Source organism: Hyperolius riggenbachi, chromosome 10 (assembly GCF_040937935.1).
Source record: "Hyperolius riggenbachi isolate aHypRig1 chromosome 10, aHypRig1.pri, whole genome shotgun sequence".
NCBI classification, from domain to species: Eukaryota; Metazoa; Chordata; class Amphibia; order Anura; family Hyperoliidae; genus Hyperolius; species Hyperolius riggenbachi.
Window position 1 is genome coordinate 208,969,193 of NC_090655.1, and position 21,001 is coordinate 208,990,193.

General features: G+C 49.1%; 2 protein-coding genes across 4 annotated transcripts in view; one reads left to right on the plus strand and one right to left on the minus strand.

The window, feature by feature from the left end:
- LOC137534312 (zinc finger protein 585A-like) overlaps positions 1-1,035 on the minus strand; it is a 63,209-nt gene extending 62,174 nt beyond the window's left edge. Inside the window, exon 1 of the mRNA XM_068255752.1 lies at positions 945-1,035. The gene's annotated coding sequence lies outside the window, so the exon portion shown is untranslated. The remainder of the gene's footprint in view (positions 1-944) is intronic.
- A 101-nt stretch (positions 1,036-1,136) lies between these two features.
- Positions 1,137-21,001, plus strand: part of LOC137534315 (zinc finger protein 383-like) — a 49,173-nt gene continuing 29,308 nt past the window's right edge. For 2 of the 3 annotated variants that reach the window (XM_068255759.1, XM_068255761.1), the window contains exon 1: positions 18,548-18,656. The gene's annotated coding sequence lies outside the window, so the exon portion shown is untranslated. Of the gene's footprint in view, positions 1,206-18,547; positions 18,657-21,001 lie in introns of those variants that run through there. The other variant, XM_068255760.1, reaches the window with a different exon arrangement.

The following is a 21,001-nucleotide window of genomic DNA, read 5'->3' on the forward strand; positions in this document are numbered from 1 at the left end:
CCCAGTCTCAGGCACTGAAATTAATTGGGCTGGTCAATGACATGTAAATAATTCTGAGTTTATGCTAGGGATGATCAGAGATGCATTATTTCTGAGTTGATGCAAACATTTATGCAAATATATGCAGTTTGAAAATGGACCAATCAATTTATACCCAGGTTTAAAGTGATGGGTTCATTTTGAAGCTGCATATATTTGCATAAAAATTTGCAACAACTCAAAAGTATTTGCATCTCATTGATCATCCCTAGTTGATGCACGATTATGCAAATATTGTATCCCTGGAAATTAGTTTTAGATTGTATTTTTTATCCATAGTAGAAGTCATTGAAAGATAGCCAAATACAGTCTGTTCTGTTCTTGTAACAGCGCTGTATTGTCAGACCTGTCATTTCAATTATCTGTATACACTTACCATCATTTGCAGGCAATTGGTAGTTTATTTAGACAGTTTAGATGTATTAAAAACTTTGTAGCTGAAAACTTTTGGAAAAAAAAAAAAATCAAATAAATTCTCTCACTCCTATCAAACTTCAGAGTTTTTCAAATGGAGTTTTTCAGTGACACATCTCTTCTTAATTTCTACACATATAAATAAAATCATCAGATTATTTTAAATCTGCATTTTTTTCTCTGCTGTTTAGCTATTAATTTTCACATGAACAGCAGAACAAAATGGAGTTTTTATTAAATATTTGAATAGACTCATTGAATACATTTTGAGCATAGCTGTATTGACCCGCCCCCGGTATCCATGCAGTGGGGCAGTCAACCATCACAGAGGGATGCTCTGTGGAGGATCAGGATGATGGGGCTGCAGGCCAGAGGCAGACTACCTGCAGGCTGTATAATGGATCACCTATGCAGGCCTCTACCACCCCTCCCTGTTCCCATTATCCACTGTCCCGATCCCCTTAGCAGACACAGGTGCCCCTCTCACCTACCTGCCAGTCTGCTGGCCGCACCTTACCACCTTCTGCACTATTCTACTCCTCTGCCCGAGTCCGGACAGAAGAGGAGCACGCACTGCGCAGGCGCTAGGGACCACACAGGCAGCCGGAGAAGCCGCGAACTGCGCAAGCGCGAAGATTCCAGGCTGGAGAGCTCTAGGTTTCCAGAACGACAGGGGATGCTTGGGATGACGTCACTGGAGAAACTCTCTGCAGCCATGATGGACCGGGGCAAAGCGCCAACATTCAGGAAAGGTGGGAACACCTATCGGGAAGCCGTCTGCGAGGGGCTTACCTGGCCAGTGTGTACTGTCTCCCCTAGTTCTTTTTATTTGAAGTAAATTAAATCATGGAGTTTTATGTTCTTAAAAACTAAAGTAATAACCATTATTATTACTCTTATCAATACGATAAGGAAAATAATAACAATACTGATGATGATGATAATAATAATGTTAACAGTACAAGCAATAACAATAACAATGATAGAAAAATAAAGATGGCCACATACAATACAATTTTTTTATATAATTCAAGAATTGCAATAAATTTTTCTGATACATTTGAGAAATCTGACCAATTTATCACACACGTTTTTCCTAATTATATAGATAAAAAATAACTAAAAACTCTGAGAAAGTTGCTTGGGTCTATAACTTGAAACTGACAATCTACTTTACACCATTCAAGTTTCTGAAAAATTGACCAGAAAAATCCACTCCTACTGAGCAACTTGTAAAAAAAAATAATAAAAAAAGAAATTCGTTCATATTTCGCAAACAAATAATAATAATAAAAAGCTTTAAATCTTTATTGGATCGTGTGTGGCCGCCTTAGGAGGAGTACTAGAAGCAATTCAAAGTTGGCCACACATGATACAATAAAGTTATCCAATTTTATGGCAATTCAAAAAAAATGATTGGTTGTACAGAAAAATCTAAAACTTTTTTTTTTTTAAAAATCCGAGCAGGAAACCATTTTTTTGATATGTCGATTGGGAGTGGTGGAAATTTCTGTACAATTTATATAAAAATTGACTGGTGTAGGGTAGATTGTCAATTTCTTAATGTAAAAATCCAATCAATTTCAATTGAATGATTGGTTGAGTTTTGGTTGAGTTGATTGAGTTTTCAATCAGTCTTTTTTTACATAATTTGGTGAAAATTGAACACGTGTGTGGTACATTGGCCACTTTAAAGTGATCCCGAGTCGAAGCTCGAGTTCAAAATAAGATATTAAACTTAAAGAGAACCCGAGGTGGGATTAAACTTTGCTAGTGGGGCACAGAGGCTGGTTGTGCACACTAACACCAGCCTCTGTTGCCCCATGGTGTGCCTCCATGTCCCCCCTGCCCGCCGCTATACCCCCCGCAGTGCTGGCGACACGCAGCGCGTCGCCAGCACAATGTTTACCTATGTGCTGTCAGTCAGCGCCGCTCCCCCGCCTCCTCCGCATCGCCGCTACCCGCCCGCGTCACTTTCCTCCTATCAGCGGGAGGGAAGGGACACGGGCGGGTGCGCCGATGCGGAGGAGGCGGGGGAGCGGCGCTGACAGACAGCGCTTAGGTAAACATTGTGCTGGCGACACGCTGCGTGTCGCCAGCACTGCGGGGGTATAGCGGCGCGCAGGGGGGACATGGAGGCACACCATGGGGCAACGGAGGCTGGTGTTAGTGTGCACAACCAGCCTCTGTGCCCCACTAGCATAGTTTAATCCCAGCTCAGGTTCTCTTTAAGAGAGGGAAGCCTCAGGATCCTATTCCCTCGGTGGGTGATGTGGGCGTGGTCACGCAACAGCATGTGAGCGCGGTCATGGGTGGGGCCAAATATAGATGACATTAGCAGTGCTGTAAAAAATCTGCTGGGAAGTTTGAGCTCTGCCATAATGTTTTCCCCCAAAATATATGTAATCTGACAGCATTTCACCAAAAATACACATAATCTGGCAGAGGTTCCTCCAAAATACAGATAATATGGCAGTGGTTCCCCCAAAATAGAGGTAATCTGGCAGCAGCGGTTCCCCCAACATACACATAATCTGGCAATGGTTCCCTAAAATACACTTAATCTGGCAGCAGCGTTCCCCAAAAATACAGATAATCTGGTGGCAGTTCTCCCAAAAAAGGTGCTCCCAGTATAGGTAGCCAGGTTTATAGGTGTCCCCAGTATAAGTGGCCAGGTCTATAGGTTTCCCCAGAATAGGTAGACAGGTCTATAGGTGTCCCCAAAATAGGTAACCAGGTCTTTAGGTGTCCCCAGAATAGGTAGCCAGGTCTTTAGGTGTCACCAGAATAGGTAGCCAGGTCTTTAGATGTCCCCAGAATAGGTAGCCAGATCTTTAGGTTTCCCCAGTTTAGACAGCCAGGGCTATAGGTGTCCCCAGAATAGGTAGCCAGGTCTTTAGGTGTCCCCAAAATAGGTAGCCAGGTCTATAGGTGTCCTCAGTATAGATAGCCAGGTCTTTAGGTGTCCCCAGAATAGGTGGACAGGTCTTTAGGTGTCCCCAGTATAGGTAGACAGGTCTTTAGGTGTCCCCAGAATAGGTAGCCAGGTCTATAGGTGTCCCCAGAATAGGTAGCCAGGTCTTTAGGTGCCCCAGTTTAGATAGCCAGGTGTATAGGTGTCCCCAAAATAGGTAGCCAGAAGGAGGGGTGGCAGTGCAGTGAAGGCGGGAGCAGTGGGCACAGCGGCAGGAAAGGGGGGCCGTCTCCCCCCTTCCTCGCTCCCCCCTCCAGAACTAAGCTTTGTGGGCGGCTGGCAGTGAGCAGGGAACGATTTACCTCTTCCTTGTTCCGGCGTGATAGGGAGCTCTGCATACCGCTAGCCTGGTCTAGTCTAGACCAGAGCAGCGGCATGCAGAGCATCCTCTGGCATTTGGAACAAGGCAGAGGTAAGTCCCCGCCCGCTGCCACAAAGCTTAGTTCTGGAGGGTGGAGTGAGGAAGGAGGAGCCCCAGGTAAGGGAAGGGGGGGGGGGGAGAGGGCCCCCCTTCCCAGGGTCGGCGCTACCATAAAGGCAAAGGAGGCAATTGCCCCAGGGCCCCAGAGACTGTAGGGGCCCCCAGTGGCTACAAGAGGAAAAAAAATTCAAATAGACCTTGTAGTTTTTGAGAAAATCTATTTTGAAGTTTCAAAGGAAAAAAAATACACATTTAAAAACCCGCCGAATTTAACGGTTAATAGCAAACCCACCTTAAATGCTAGAAACCCCAAATTTGCAGGATATGTTAAGGAGAACATTGGGAATAAGAGGAAAAAACAATTTTTCAAAAAGACCTTATAGACCTTTTGAGAAAATTGATTTTAAAGTTTCAAAGGCAAAAAAGTATAATTTTAAATGCTGTAAATGTCACTTTTAGTTGCAAACCTAACGGTAGTGTAATTTTACATGTATCAACAGAAAAAGCAATAAATTTCCTGACGGGGTTTCCAGGGGGTCTATACACAGTATGTATGGGCCTCCTGGAAACCCCTCCGCAGCTGCAGCGCTTTGGTCAGGGATCGCTATACAGCAACAATATGGCTGTATGAAGATCCCTGGCATTTTTTGTAATTTTCCCAATTTTATTATGGGGGGGGGGGGGAAGTGTGGGATTTTTTTTCCTAAATTATGTGGGTTCCCCCCTCCTGAAACTTTTCGACCCCTTCTCCCCCATGCAGGCTGGGATAGCCAGAATGTGGAGCTCCGACTGATTGGGGCTTCACACCCTGACTATACCAGATGCAAAAAGGTCCCTTAATGCCGATTTTTGTTCCGGGGTATCTGTCGGGGGGCCCCCCAGGTTTATTTTGCCCTGGGGCCCATTGTTGCTAAAACCGGCCCTGCCCCTTCCCCACCACTGTGCCCGCTGCTCCCCCTTCACTACGTTGCCACCCCTCCTACTTTTACGGACGCTGCTGAATTCCTTACGAAATTCACGGGCAGCTAATTTTGCTTATAAATTTACGGTATGCCCGTAAATTTACAGACGGTTGGCAACACAGCCCGTCACTGAGCACAACCCCCTTCACATCGGGGGCTGCGTTCCTCCTCTGTTGCCAGCGCAGCTGTGCAATAGCCATGTGAGCACAGCCGTGCATGCACAGTAGCATGGAGCCTGCTGCTCAGGCTTACTGCACATGCACAGGCGTGCTTGGGTGGCTACTGCACAGCCACACTGAAGGTACAGGAGGTGCGCAGCCTCAATATGATTAGCGACAATGCCACACTTAGCGACAGGGGACATCAGAGCAGCGTGGGAAGCCTCAATAGAATCCTGAGGCTTCCCTCTCATTAAGTAAGTATCTCGGGTACACTTTAAAGTGTACCAGAGATGAAAATAACTAGATTTGATACTTACCCGGGGCTTCCTCCAGCCCCATAAGTTCGTCTGAGTCCCACGCTGTGCTCCCGCGGTCTGCTGTAACAGCTCAGTCGCCTCCAGTCTTGGTCTTCTGCGCATGCGCAGTAGACTCAGCCTGACGTGACTAAGCCAGTTACTGGGTCTGATCGCAGTTGAGCGGCAGACCGCGGGAGGACGGCGTGGGACTCACATGTGTTTATGCAGCTGGAGGAAGCTGCGGGTAAGTATCAAATCCTTTTTTACAGCTCTGGTTTACTTTAAGGCTCGGTTCGCATTTAGCCACAGTCAATATTGGGCGAGCGGAGAGGAAAGTTTAGTGTCTGCTCTGATTGATTTTCTCATCCGGTTCAAGCTCAGAGCAGAAGCATTTCCACCATAGGTTTCTATGGGAAATGCATCCGCTATCTGGAAGAATCATGCAGGTCGGGACTTTGCACTTGCGTTGTGGTCCGATTGTTTTCTGATTGCCAGTGTGAACGGATCCCATATAGCATAGGATCCATTTACCGTCCAAAAAAAAGGCGAAAAGTGCCTGTGTTGTGTTGCAGTATGAACTGAGCCTAATGCCTGGGATCCACTAGCAGAATTTTTCTAAGCACTTGTGATTTTAAGGCCTCTTTTCCATGGACAGTTGATCTGTGTGCTCAGCAAGCAGTTACCAGGCAACAGTGAACAGCTTCCAGGCAGCAGCAAACAGTTGTGAGAGTTTGAGAGGCAATTCACTGCCTAGCAATTGTCTGGGGAAAAGCGGCCTAACAACTGCTCGCTGCTGCCTGGTAACTGCTTGCTGAGCACACAATTCAACTGCCAGTGGAAAAAAGGCCAAACTCTCACAACTGCTTGCTGCTGCCTGGCAGCTGCTTGCCGCTGCCTGGTAACTGCTCACTGAGCACACAGTTCAGCTGCCTGTGGAAAGGGGCCCTCATAGACATCTGATCTGCGTAGTAAGCGCCAGATGACATGGACGTAGACATCTGATCAGGCGTAGTACGCGCCAGACAACACGGTCGCACGAGTGCCCGCAAAGGCGCAGAAAAGCCAACCCTTCCGGGTGGCCAACGGAGACACCGAGGAGGATTGGGGCTGCGGCGAGGGACTGAGATGGCTGCTAGGGGCTGGAAGAAGTACTAGGTGAGTAAAAAGATTATCATCCTTCCTCGCCTCTGAAGTCCTCCAAGCCACCTGTAGAAAATGGCCCTAAGGGCCCCTTCACGCGTGCGGTTGAGAGGCATCGAAAAGCCTGTCGAACCCTCACAACTGCTTGCCGCTGCCTGGTAACTGCTTGCTGAGCACACAGTTCAACTGCCCATGTGAAAGGGCTTTAGGCTCAGTGGCGTAGCTAGGGTATTAGACACCCAGTGCTGAAAATGTAACCCCCCCCCCCCAAAAAAAAAGGAAAGGAGTGAGTGCGTCATACCACAGCATAAAAATGGGTGTGGCCATGACATAATGTGGGCAGAGCTAACTGTAATGTAACTCAGCATCCTGAGTGTCCTCCGAAAACACAAAGACAAAGTAATCCGTAAAGAAAGGTAGTTGGACAACATTCTCCAAACACATAAGACAGCAGCTTTCCCCTGTGAAACCAGAGATTCTCATTATCAATGTGCAGACAATCTTTAAAAACTGTGTGATGCTATCATGTCAATGTGGGCCAAAATCTCTGAGGAATGGTATGGTTGACACTGGGTGGAAGGCGAGTAACACTAAGTGGGGAGGGTGACACTGGGTGGGGATGGTGACACTGGGTGAGAGAAGGATGACACTGAGTGGGAAAGGTGACACTGAGTAGGGGTGGTGACACTGAATGGGGAGGGTGACACTGAATGGGGAGGGTGACAATGGGTAGAAGGAGGGAGACACTGTGGAAAGTGACACTGGGTGGGGAGGGTGACACTAGGTAGGAGGTGGGTGACACTGACACTGGGTGAGAGGAGGGCGACACTGGGTGGGAGGAGGGTGACACTGAGGGGGGAGGGTGACACTGAGGGGGGAGTCACACTTGATCAGTAGTGGTTGACACTGGGTGAGAAAAGGGCGACACTAGGAGTGTGGAAAGTGACACTGGGTGGGGAGGGTGACACTAGGTTGGAGCTGTGTGACACTGGGTGGGAGGTGGGTGACACTGGGTGGGAGGCGGGTAATACTGGGGTGGGAGGCGGGTTATACTGGGTAGGAGATGGGTGAAACTGGATGTAGAGGGTAACACTGGGTGGGGAGGGAGACAGTGAGTGGAGGGAGGTTAAAACTGTGTGTGCGTGTGTGTGCATGTGTGTGTGTGTGTGTGAGGGGGGGGGGGGGGACGGTGACACTGAGGGCTCATTTCCACTATAGCGAATCCGCATGCGTTGTCCGCATGCGGATTCGCACAGCCAATACAAGTGCATGGGCCTGTTTCCACTTGTGCGTTGTACGGAGCGTTTTTGTGTGCGGGGAAAATCTGCATGGCAGAGCCGTCAGAATTCGCTCCCCGCACACCGCAAAGCGAATCGAATACAATGTATCTAATAGGGAAATCGCATGCGATTTTGGCATGCGTTTTTCCCCGCGATTTCGCATAGGAGGTGATGTTAATTTACACAGGCAGTGACATGGTTAAAATCGCCCACCTACTACCCTATGCGAAATCGCATGCGAAATCGCGTGAAAAAACGCATGCAAAATCGCACCCGCATGCGATTTCGTCTGCAGTGATTTCCCGGCGATTCCGCACCGCACAGGTGGAAATGCAGCCTGAGTGTGGAAGCAGGTATACCATGGATGGGAGGTGGGTGACTCTGGATGGGGAGGCTGACACTGAGTGTGGGAAGAGGGTGACTCTGAGTGGGAAGGGTGGACACTGGGTGTCAGTATAGGAAGCCTGATGACCTCCCCATTTTAGTTAGTCTGATGATCCCTCCTCCTCTTCTTAAAGGGGACTCCAAGATGCCACCATGAACCCCCCCCCCCCCTGGGGCACCATAGGTGGGTATGAGCCTCTTGTCCATAGATTAGACAAGGGCTCGGGGGGGGGGGGGGGGGAACCTTGGCTTGGAGGGGAGGGGAGTTTTTGAGAGGAAATTCTAGTCGTACACAGTGAAGCATACAGTCAAATGAAAAGTATGCTACGCTGTTTTGCAGGACCAACGATACGATTTCTGTTCTATTTCATTCTTCCAGGTTTAAATACTTTTCCTACATTTTAAAAAGAGCACTAACGCAGTTTTATGCTTTTTGTGGTGATGTTCTACTGGTAAGCACTGGGTGACTGCAGATGAGTGCTTGTTTGGATACAGTCTGGCCAGTTTGGAAGACTTATGGTTGGCAGCGCCGAGTTTTTGATTTCTTGAACCTATTTGTGGAGTTGGAATCTCTAGCAGCTGCATCTACGGTTTATCTTGCATCTACACTTAGGAGCACCTGTACATTACTATCGGATCCATTGTAAAAAAAAACCCCAAAAAACTGCAATTTTATTCATTAACTTATACTCAGTTAGGGCTAATTCAGTTGGTAAACGCAATATTTTCAGGGCTGACGAAAGCGTTGTTTAAATGGGATCTATCACTAACATTTTTTAAATGATAGTGACAGCAGTTGCCGTCCATGTAAATGTCGCGGTAGATCCCGTAGTCTTGTCTTGGATGCTAAATGTAGTTCAGCATTGGCTGTGTTTGCAGTTTCCATTTCCCTCTAAAGCTACATACCCGCCACCCGACGGTTCCAGCGACATCCCCTTGACGACGGTCGTTATGTGACGCTTCTTCCTGCTTGCGACGTCACATGATTACACAATAGGCGCGAACGGGAAGTAAACGATCGATGTACTGTACGTGGAGTCGTCGGGAATCTTAATAATCCGATCCTCCGTGTCCGTTGCTTAACGACATGCGATTGCCGTGGGGGACAACATCGTTTAACGTGATTATGTTAAATGATGTTTCCCGACGTCGGGTAACATCACCGTTATTATTGTTGGGTGGATACTCAGCTTTAGCTCTGAAAACATAGCATCATGGGAACCGATGCGAAACAATGCTAAGTGCTTTCCTGCAGTGTAGCAGAAAAGCGTTTAGCATCGGCTGAATTAGGCAAGTGCCGCCGCCACTTGCCGTGGCCCGTTGCGAACTAATCCTAATGTTCCTCTTTCAGTTATCCCTTTTCAGAGAGCCAAGCCTCCCTACTACAGCTTTATTGTGATTACTTTTTTTATTAATTAATTCTTACTATTATTAATTATTATTACTATTGTAAACACGCTGGATAAGGAAAAACAGTGTTAAATACTTTATAGCACAATTTATTTATTTATTGTATTTATAAAGCGCCAACATATTACGCAGCGCTGGACATTAGTTTAGGTTACAGACAATATTTAGGGGTGACATACAGCAAAATGACAATACCTGAATACAAGAAAACCAGATTGTCAGGAACCGGCCCGCGGCATGCCTGCGTATACGGTTCCCGACTGCGGGTTTGACCAGATTAAGCGGGGAACAGCCTTATTTAAGCTACAAACAAGGCTGGAACCCCTCAAACACTTCCCACTGCCACCACTAGCTGTTCGCTAGACACTTCCACTCTGCTGTCGAGTCCTCAGCGTGCACTCCGCGTTTTCGTATTTGGGTCAGCTTTGCGCTTAGGCCGAATACGGGAACGCCACGCACCCACACACACACACAGTTGCAATCTTACACTGTCGTGAAGCAAAGACCCACTAACAGTCGTTCCGAACGATACTGTTAGCCACTCTGCTGCTGCTACTCGCACTGGCGTTGTTCGTACGTTGGGTCAGCTGCGCGCTTAGGCCAACGTATGACAAACGCCCCCACACACAATGCAATTAAAATTTCATATGGTAGTGTTGCTCAAGCGTACAATTAGGCATGAACTTATACACGGTTACACTTCAGTCTCCTTTAGGCTATGAGTGTTAGTTTAGTACGGCAGAAGTCAAGCTTATTAAATAATAATTTAATATTCCAGAAAAACATAGAACAATGCAGAACTTAATATATACAAAAGATTACAAAAAACAAAGTAAAAATAGTTACAAGATAAAAGTTACAAAGATAACACACACGGATATTTGCGTTAAATAAAAATGGGGATTAAAAAAAACGTTACCAACTTGAAGGTCTCAACGTTGTCGGCAGGAGCATGCCGCTTGTTCGACCAGAAGTCGAGATCAACTCTAGCTATGCGCTAACTCCAAGAGCAGATACCGGTGGCTGTGCTGGGTCCGCTTAAATAGTCTGAAGCGTCCCCTGGGGCATTTAATGTCCAGCCCCCAGGAACTAATGCAGTTTCCTCGTTTGTGACATCACCGAACGCTTGTCATAATCTTTCTTGTAATATGCAAACTTCAAAGGGGTTCCTGTTTTAGCTTCTTGAAGTCTGCAGAATTCAATAGGTGAGATTGTATCCTACCAGACATCAAAAAGCTTCCTCCCCATTATTTCCTTGGTTAAAGTGTATTTTAGCACCTACATGAAAAGATTGAATTTTGGTTACAGGTAGCAGTTTGCTTGTAATTGCCTGTAGACAGACGCAGACAATCACACCTGGGACAGCAGATCAAAAGTGACTGCTAGTGGCTTAATGAGCCGCTTCCTTGCCTATTGAAGGTGACTGGTCTTATTCACTGAAGACCTCTTTAGATGCAAATGCAGGTCTAGTGACCCACCCACGCAAATACATGAACAGTCCATGAATCTAGCCTGCCTATCTACACCTTTGACATACCACAGCAGATATAAAAATGATAGAATAGGTTTCTGTACTCCCTAATATCATCAGCACCTCAATATATCTCCACACCTCCACCGTTAACTTGGTGCAAGGCAGACGATCTTCCCAGATCATCCTGCCAGCATCTACACTGTTGGTTCTGCTTGACGGGACAGCCCATCCGCATTCCCATGATTGCTCCCCTTCCTATGTTGAATAGTGAAGCTATATTGTTGGAGAACCAAGCTCCATCTCAGCAATTTTCCATTGTCACCAGAAACCCGATGTAACCAACTAAGAGGGTTGTGGTCGGTGACGACCGTGAATACGCGACCATAGAGGTAGTGCTGCAGCTTTTGTAGGGCCCATACAATTGCCAAGCACTCTTTCTCTATGGTGGCGTAGGCTACCTCCCGGGGTAGCAGCTTCCGACTTAAATACAGAATCGGATGTTCTTCCCCAGTCTGGTTTACCTGGCTTAACACAGCACCTAGGCCAAAGGCTGAGGCGTCCGTCTGGACCACAAACCGTCGGCTGAAGTCTGGCGCTTGCAACACGGGAGGGCTGGCTAGGGCCCTCTTCAGAGCTGTGAATGACTGTTCACATTCTGGCGTCCAGAGAATCTGCTTGGGCAGCTTCTTTTTGGTGAGATCTGTCAATGGCTTGGCGAGGGCACTGTAGTTGGGGACAAACTTTCTATAGTACCCAGCCGTTCCCAAGAAGGACTGAATCTGTTTCTTCGTTTGGGGGGTGGGCCAGGACACAATGGCATCTACCTTCCCCGTATCTGGACGAAGCTCTCCCCCCCACCACCACATGTCCCAGGTACTGTACCTGTTTCATGCCTATCTGACACTTGCTAGGCTTGACTGTTAGTCCTGCTGCAGTGATGCGCCCCAAAACCTGTGACAACTGCGCTAAGTGGTCGTTCCAGTTGGCGCTAAACACGGCGATGTCATCCAGGTAGGCGACAGCGCAGTGTTCCAAACCTTCCAGGAGACCATTTACAACCCGTTGGAAGGTGGCCGGGGCGTTTTTCATTCCAAAAGGCATTACATTAAATTCAAACAGACCTGAGGGGGTGATAAAGGCAGACCTCTCCCGTGCCTCAGCTGTTAGAGGGACCTGCCAGTATCCCCGACTCAAATCCACGATTGTTAGATATTGCGCGCCAGCTAGCTTATCTAACAATTCGTCGACCCTCGGCGTTGGGTAAGCATCTGACACAGTTATCAAATTTAGTTTTCGATAATCTACACAGAACCGAGTGGTCTGGTCCCGTTTGGGTACTAGCACTACAGGTGATGCCCATGCGCTGTGCGACCGTTGGATCACCCCTAGTGACAGCATTTCCTCAATCTCCTTGCTGATGTGGGCCTGAACCTCAGGGGAGACTCTATAGGCTGACTGTCTAACCGGCTTGTTATTTCCGGTGTCAACAATGGTGTACAGCCAGGCTGGTCAGACCAGGGCGGGCTGTAAAGGTACCACGGTAAAGGGTCAGCACATCAGATAGCCCAGCCTGCTGCTCTGCTGTCAACTCCGGATTGATCTGCACCTCGGTAACAGAGTCGGTTTCCTGGGTGGAGGCCAGGATGTCAACCAGGGCCTCTGCTTCACCGTCTGGTAGCAAACTGCAGACAGGGAGAGCGCAAGCGGTTCTAGCATGATGTTCCTTTAACATATTTACATGGTATGTTTTCAGCTGCTTACCTTGGTCATCCAGCGCGACCACATAGGTCACATCACTAATCTTCCTATGTATGGTATAGGGCCCATCCCAAGCGGCCTGCAGCTTATTCTGTCGCATCGGGTTTAGGACCCATACCTTGCGACCTACCTCATAAACTCTCTCCCTAGCCCCGTGGTCATACCACTGCTTCTGGGTGGCCTGGGCTTGAGTCAGATTCTCTCACACTAACCCCACCAGGGTGTCCATCTTTTCCCGGAACTTTAGAACGTATTCCACTATGGAGACCCCGGGACCCATATCCTGCCCCTCCCAGACCTCTCGAATGAGATCGAGGGGTCCGCGTACCCTCCTCCCATATAAGAGCTCAAAGGGCGAGAACCCGGTGGATGCCTGGGGCACCTCACGATAAGCAAACAGTAAGTGGGGCAGGTATCGCTCCCAGTCCCTCCCTTGCGATTCAACAAACACCCTTAGCATCTGTTTCAGAGTACCATTGAACCGCTCACATAACCCATTTGTCTGGGGGTGGTAAGGGCTGGCCATGATGTGTTCTACCTGCATTTGTTTACAGAGGCATTCCATTAGGCGCGACATGAATTGCGGGCCGTGATCGGTGAGCATTTCACGGGGAAAACCGACCCGTGAGAAAATGCGCACCAATGCGTCCGCAACCTTGTCTGCCCGTATGGAGCTCAGGGCTACAGCTTCAGGGTAGCGAGTGGCATAATCGACCACCGTAAGAATGAAACGTTTCCCTGTGCTGCTGGGTATTGCTAGAGGCCCAATTATGTCCACAGCAACCCTTTGGAAGGGCTCCTCTATGATGGGCAAGGGCCTCAGTGGGGCTTTGTCTGTGTCACCTGCTTTGCCGACCCGCTGACATGCGACACAAGACCGGCAAAAATTGGCAATATCTGTCCCCATGTGGGGCCAATAAAAATTGTGTGCAAGTCGGGATTTGGTCTTGCGGATCCCCAAGTGACCAGCCAGGGGCACCTCATGTGCTATTCTTAATAGCTGCTCCCTGTACCTGTGGGGCACAATCAACTGCATGTCTGCCTCCTCCACTTCAGACAGCTCAGAGGGAGTAACCTCTCTGTACAGTCTGCCGTGCTCCCAGTACACCCTCACTTTGTCGCCCTCCACCGGTGCCCTGTCCGCCAGACCCCTGAGCTCTTCCAGGCTGCTATCAAGTCGCACAGCCTCGGAGAACTCAGCGCTGTCGGCCACAGGCACCAGGGAGGTGGCAAACTGAGAGGCCTCTGGGTCCTCAGAGCCAGGCTCTGAAGTGGAAGAGCCCGACCCAGTGACATCAGCCCCTTCAGTGGACAATTCGTCTGCTGCAGCCCGGTGAGCACTTCGGGTCACCACTGCAGCTGACGGAGCGTTCACTGTACACATGTCATTATGCAACACATCACATATTACATCAACATTATCTGCATTCATGGTAACAACGTGTCCTCCTCCAGGCCTGGGCACTGGAGACTCACTAGGGTTGGCTCCTAGTACACAGTCCGTAGCAGCACTCCTCGCTTGCACAGCATTATCACACAGTACCTTGCAAGAGTCCTGAACTTCTGCGGGGGATGCAGGCTCCATGGGGTGTGGAGTAGGCTCATACCGGGCCACTAACCGTCCCAGGTCAGTACCCAACAAAACGTTCGTGGGGATGGCATCCGTTACCCCCACTTCTTTCATTCCGCTGCCGGCCCCCCAATCCAGGTGGACGAAGGCGGTGGGTATGGCGGGGGTGACACCCCCAACTCCTTTGACAGCCATAGTCTTGCCAGGAATGTACTCCTCAGGGTTCACAAGCTGGGGGTGCACTAGAGTCACCTCTGCTCCAGTGTCTCTTAGACCGGTGGTATCCGTATCCCCAACCGTGACAGGTTGCAGATTCTCTGCATAGCTACCTGCATTCCTGGTGGCACACAACGCATTTCGGGCCCCGCCAGAGTTTGGGGCTTCCTTCTTCTTTTCTGGGCACGTAGCACTGATGTGACCCGGTTTGTTACAGGCAAAACATCTCCGAGTGTCAACGGTGGCTGTTCTACCTCCAGGCGGCTGCGGGACTTGGCTTCGCTGGGTGCTCAGAGGAGAAGGTCTCGCAGTCTTTTCTCCCTTCCAGCTGGGTGCCGTAGTCCTCCGAAAATCAGATGCTCGATTGGACGTGTAGGCATCAGCGACTTTCGCGGCCTCATCCACGGTCTTCGGCTCTCGGTCCCGTACAAACTGCCGGACCTCAACAGGACAAGTGTGGAGGAACTGGTCTTTTATTATCAGTTCCTGCAGGGCATCAAAGGTCTCAACCTCCATTCCTTTTACCCACTGCTGGAAGGCAGTGCACAGGTTGCACGCGTGATCCAGGTAACTGTCATTAGTACCTCGCTGCACTGTCCTGAAACGTTTTTGATACACCTCTGGCGTGAGGTGGTATCGTGCAATGATGGCTTTCTTAATTGCCTCAAAGTCTGTTTCTTCCTCCTGGGGGAGACTCACAAACGCCTCCAGGGCCTTGCCTCTCAGCCCTGGTGTGAGGTATCTTGCCCACTGCTCACGGGGCACCCCATAATGCCGACAAGTCCTTTCAAACCCCTGTAGGAAAGTGTCTATGTCAGAGTCCTTGTCCATAGCGGGGAACTTATCCAAGGGGATTCTGTGGACTCGCTCACCTTCGCGTTCTGCGAGTCCAGCAGACCGGTTCTGCTGCTGAAGTTTAGCCAGCTCCAGCTGGTGTTGCCGTTCAGCTCTTCCCTCCTCTGCCTGTCGGTGCAGTAGGATGAGCTTTAGGCGCAGTTCAGGATCAGCCGAGTTCAGTAGCTGTAGATCGGCTTCCAGAGATGGCATCTCCCTGTTCGGTGGATCATCCAGGACATCGTCTCCACTCGCATTCTGTGGCGGGAGCGATTCCTCCTCTGGCGTTTCGTGAGCTGCATCTGCTGACGTTGAAGCACGGGCTCGCTCTGCCTCATCATACTCCTCGAGCGCACGAACTAACTGCTCCTTAGTCTGGCCGCTCACCGTCTCGATGCCTTTGTGCTCACACAGGTTGAGTAGTATCTCCTTGTTTTGCCTTGCATAGCTGGATGCTTTCTGAGCCATCGTGTTGCAAAAAATAAAAAGAAAAAAAGGGGGGAAGGGAAAGCAAAATACCACGTGTGTATCTTTGAACAAAAAAAAACGTATATAGATTCTGCACTGAGTAGACTTCTGTAGGCTAGTTGCTTCTAGCAAGCTTCCAGCCTTTAGTACTCTAATGTACCAAACGTTCCCACCACTGCCAGCCAATTATGTCAGGAACCGGCCCGCGGCACGCCTGCGTATACGGTTGCCGACTGCGGGTTTGACCAGATTAAGCGGGGAACAGCCTTATTTAAGCTACAAACAAGGCTGGAACCCCTCAAACACTTCCCACTGCCACCACTAGCTGTTCGCTAGACACTTCCACTCTGCTGTCGAGTCCTCAGCACGCACTCCGCGTTTTCGTATTTGGGTCAGCTTTGCGCTTAGGCCGAATACGGGAACGCCACGCACCCACACACACACCTACATGAAAAGATTGAATTTTGGTTACAGGTAGCAGTTTGCTTGTAATTGCCTGTAGACAGACGCAGACAATCACAACTGGGACAGCAGATCAAAAGTGACTGCTAGTGGCTTAATGAGCCGCTTCCTTGCCTATTGAAGGTGACTGGTCTTATTCACTGAAGACCTCTTTAGATGCAAATGCAGGTCTAGTGACCCACCCACGCAAATACATGAACAGTCCATGAATCTAGCCTGCCTATCTACACCTTTGACATACCACAGCAGATATAAAAATGATAGAATAGGTTTCTGTACTCCCTAATATCATCAGCACCTCAATATATCTCCACACAGATCACACAGCACAGTATGAGTACAAGGTAATGCTTAGTCAATCACTGGATGGAGCATGGAGATTAGGCAAGTTAGGTTCACTCAAATGCATAGCATGGGTTTACAGTAATGGAGGTGCATGATCAGGTGGGACACAAAAGGAGGAGGACCCTGCCCAAAGGCTTACAATCTAGAGGGAGAGGTAGGGATAAGAGAGGTAGGGGACCAGAGTTCAGCTGTGGGTTTAGAGCAATTGTGAGGGGTGGTAGGCCACAATGGCCTCAATTCTGGTAGCTAATAGCTATGTGCGGTAAATATTTTTTTATCGGTAAAAAACGTATCTGGTATTTTCAGCAGTAAGTATGCGATAAATATCGTAAATAATAGTAGTCTTTAATTGTCTTCCATAAGTTAGCATTGTCTTTGGAAGGTGTTCTTTTTTGGGGGAAAGGAGGGGGAGGTGTACTACTTTATGTAGCAACCTGTGTAAAGTATATTTATAGGCATCCCCTATAAAAAAAATCCATTAAATATTTGGAGTTTTATTTATTATAGCCTGAATAGGAATTCCAGTAAGGGCCAGTGCACACCACAAACGGCTAACCTAAAAGCAAACACTTAGCGCTTTTTGAAGTGATTTTTTAAGGCGATTCTAGGCATGTGCCTAGCAATTTTCTAAGTATGCCTAGCGTTTTGGTGTAGCGTTTGTTTTATATTTTGTTACAATACAGCAGTAACTGAACAGCTTCTGAAACAAAATCGCTTGTAAAATCGTCTGATCTAGAGCTTTTCAGAGCGATTTTCCACTTTCCTATACTTAATATTGAGGCTGAATCGCCTCAGAAATCAGCAAAAATGCTGCAGGACCAGAGTTTGCATTTGGGGAAAAAAACAAATCGCTCTGGTGTGCACCATCCCATTGAAATACATTAGCCAAGCGCTTTTCAAAGTGCAAGCGTTTTTAAAAACGCTCAGAACCGCTCTTGGTGGGCATCAGCGCAAGCAATAGGAACTCCACTAAAAACTGCAAAATGCATGCAAATTGACTTTACCACCAGGTACAGGCAGGTCTGGCCTGTAACCCACTAGAGTGCTTTTTTGAGCGTTTAGGGAGCACTTTAAAATGCTAGCGATTTCCCTAAACGCTCTGCTAATGTAAATAAATGTATCAAATTCCACAGTAGCGATTGCAATTAGCAAAATTGCAATCACAGGACATGCAGCATTTTGGGAGCGTTTGTGCTTCAATGTAACCTTAGCGCTTTTTGAAGTGATTTTTTTAAGGCGATTCTAGCCATGGCAAATCGCTCATGAATGACACATAGCGATAAATTACTGCAAACTGTAAAAAAAAAAAAAAAAAAAATTATGATAATTTGAAAGGACAAATCAGAATTAAAATCGCAAATCGCTATCACAATCGATGGCAAAAATCTTACACTGTTTAAAATCGCGTACAAAACTGCCTGAAAACGCTCATAAAATTGCTACCAAAACTGCCTGAAAACGCTCATAAAATCGCTACCAAAACTGCCTGAAAATGCTAGTAAAAAAATTGCGTACAAAACGCTAATTAAAAACGCTAGCGATTGCACTAGCGATTTGTAGTGGGTTCCAGGCCTTAAACTGATCAGTAAATTATGTGATAACATGCTCCCTAATTTTCATGAGAATAGCAATTTTCGGTAAAATTAATGCATATTACCGCACGATTTACCGCATAATTTCCCACATGCGGTAATTCAAGACTGAAATCTACCGCATGTGGTAAAACATGACTAAAATCGACCTGAATTGCTAAATGTCATTACCACATGTGGTAAATCACCGCACATGCTCGAAAACCCAACCAGAATTGAAGCTGATGAAGGTGCTTCATTAGATTGGATAGCAACCTGTCCTGGCTGCACTGCTGGCAACAAGGAGTTAATGTCTCAGGCAGCTGCAGCAGGAGGAAGAGGAAGAAGAGGTGGGCGGAGTCAGGGCATCCTCTGAGTGCAGCATGGAGGATCCCGGGATGCAGAACAGGACAGAGACAACACCTCACAGAAGCACCCTTTGGCTTGCAAGTCTTGTCACTGTGATCTCAGAATCAAGTAAGGCACAGTTCACATAGGCAGATCTGCGGCGGGACTTTCATAAGCAAGCTGTGATTCCTGTTGTAGACAAACTACTAGACTAGTAGATCCAGAAATGCTGCTGTGGTGATTTGTCCTATTTCATTGGTTTTATATTATGTCCGCCACTATAATCCAGTCTTGGGTCCGTGGCCTCCCCCGCCATCCTCTCCGGTCCCTCCGTTCAGTAGATATCCTCGTCAGTAATCTGGTCAGTCGGCGTCAGTCGTGGGCCTCTAGGCATGCGTGGCTCAGCCTTGCGCGCGTTCCAGTGCCTGGGAGCATTCTGCCCCTGCGTAGTACTACTGCGCAGCTGCAGAAGACACCCAGACATGGTAGTGCAATTGGGGTGTGCGTGTGCGGCCGAGCATGCACAGAAGATTACCGACGACGATATCTAGTGAATAAACGCATTGGGGCCATCTCAGTTTCCTTTTTAATGTACCTGTATGGAAAAAATGCCCCATTTAGATACTTATCTGGGTAGAAGCAAAACTCTAATTCAGAGGCTTCCCCTCATTCATTCCTTGACAAGGGCTTGCAAAGAGTATGAAGCTCCTGTTAGCGAACAAGTACAGCCATACGGAACCTGCTTTTTCCGCTGAGTCAAGCGGTTCCGTGCTACTGCACAGGCGTCCTGCACAGAGCAGCTTTGCTCATTCGCAGACACAACAAGGAATCTTGCACTGTGCGCCTGTGCTCGTTTATGGATGGGAGCCGCAAACTTCCAAATGGCCCCGTCGTCCAGAGGTGGTCTTGACAGAGGCGAATCTGAGTAATATGGCAGACATTGAAATTGCGTCCCCACCTGTAAAAACATCATTTCTCATGTATATTTGTTATCATTGTGTTATTTGGTAGCGAGATATTTTTTCAAGAGTCTCTTTTCTTATTCCCCAGGGTGGGAGGTGCTGAGTTCAGGCTGGGGTGAGTGGGAGGGAGGTATTGAGTGCAGGCTTGGGTGAGTGGGAGGGAGGTGCTGAGTTCAGGCTGGGGTGAGTGGGGGAAGGTGCTGAGTGCAAGATTGGGTGGGAGGGAGGTGCTGAGTGCAGCCTTGGGTGGAAGGGAGGTGCTGAGTGCAGGCTGGGGTGAGTGGGAGGGAGGTGCTGAGTGCAGGCTGGGGTGAGTGGGAGGGAGGTGCTGAGTGCAGGCTTGGGTGGGAGGGAGGTTCTGAGTGCAGGCTTGGGTGGGAGGGAGGTGCTGAGTGCAGGCTTGGGTGGGAGGGAGGTGCTGAGTGCAGGCTGGGGTGGGGGGAGGTGCTGAGTGCAGGCTTGGGTGAGTGGGAGGGAGGTGCTGAGTGCAGGCTTGGGTAGGAGGGAGGTGCTGAATGCAGTCTGGGGTGAGTGGGGGGAGGTGCTGAGTTCAGGCTGGGGTGAGTGGGAGGGAGGTGCTGAGTGCAGGCTGGGGTGAGTGGGAGGGAGGTGCTGAGTGCAGGCTTGGGTGGGAGGGAGGTTCTGAGTGCAGGCTTGGGTGGGAGGGAGGTGCTGAGTGCAGGCTGGGGTGGGGGGAGGTGCTGAGTGCAGGCTGGGGTGAGTGGGAGGGAGGTGCTGAGTGCAGGCTTGGGTAGGAGGGAGGTGCTGAATGCAGTCTGGGGTGAGTGGGGGGAGGTGCTGAGTTCAGGCTGGGGTGAGTGGGAGGGAGGTGCTGAGTGCAGGCTGGGGTGAGTGGGAGGGAGGTGCTGAGTGTAGGCTGGGGTGAGTGGGAGGGAGGTGCTGAGTGCAGGCTGGGGTAGGAGGGAGGTGCTGAGTGCAGGCTGGGGTGAGTGGGGGAGGTGCTGAGTGCAGGCTGGGGTGAGTAGGAGGGAGGTGCTGAGTGCAGGCTTGGGTAGGAGGGAGGTGCTTAGTGCAGGCTTGGGTAGGAGAGAGGTGCTGAGATCAGGTTGGGGTGAGTGGGAGGGAAGTGCTGAGTGCAGGCTTGAGTGGGAGGGATGTGTTGAGTGCAGGCTTGGATGAAAGGGAGGTGCTGAGTGCAGGCTGGGGTGAGTGGGGGGAAGTGCTGAGTGCAGGCTTGGGTGGGAGGGATGTGCTAAGTGCAGGATGGGGTGAATGGGAGGGAGGTGCTGAGTGCAGGCTTAGGTGGGAGAGAGGTGCTGAGATCAGGCTTAGGTGAGTGGGAGGGAGGTGCTGAGTGCAGGCTTGGGTGGGAGGGAGGTGCTGAGTGCAGGCTTGGGTGGGAGAGAGGTGCTGAGTGCAGGCTGGGGTGGGGGGAGGTGCTGAGTGCAGGCTGGGGTGAGTGGGAGGGAGGTGCTGAGTGCAGGCTTGGGTAGGAGGGAGGTGCTGAATGCAGTCTGGGGTGAGTGGGGGGAGGTGCTGAGTTCAGGCTGG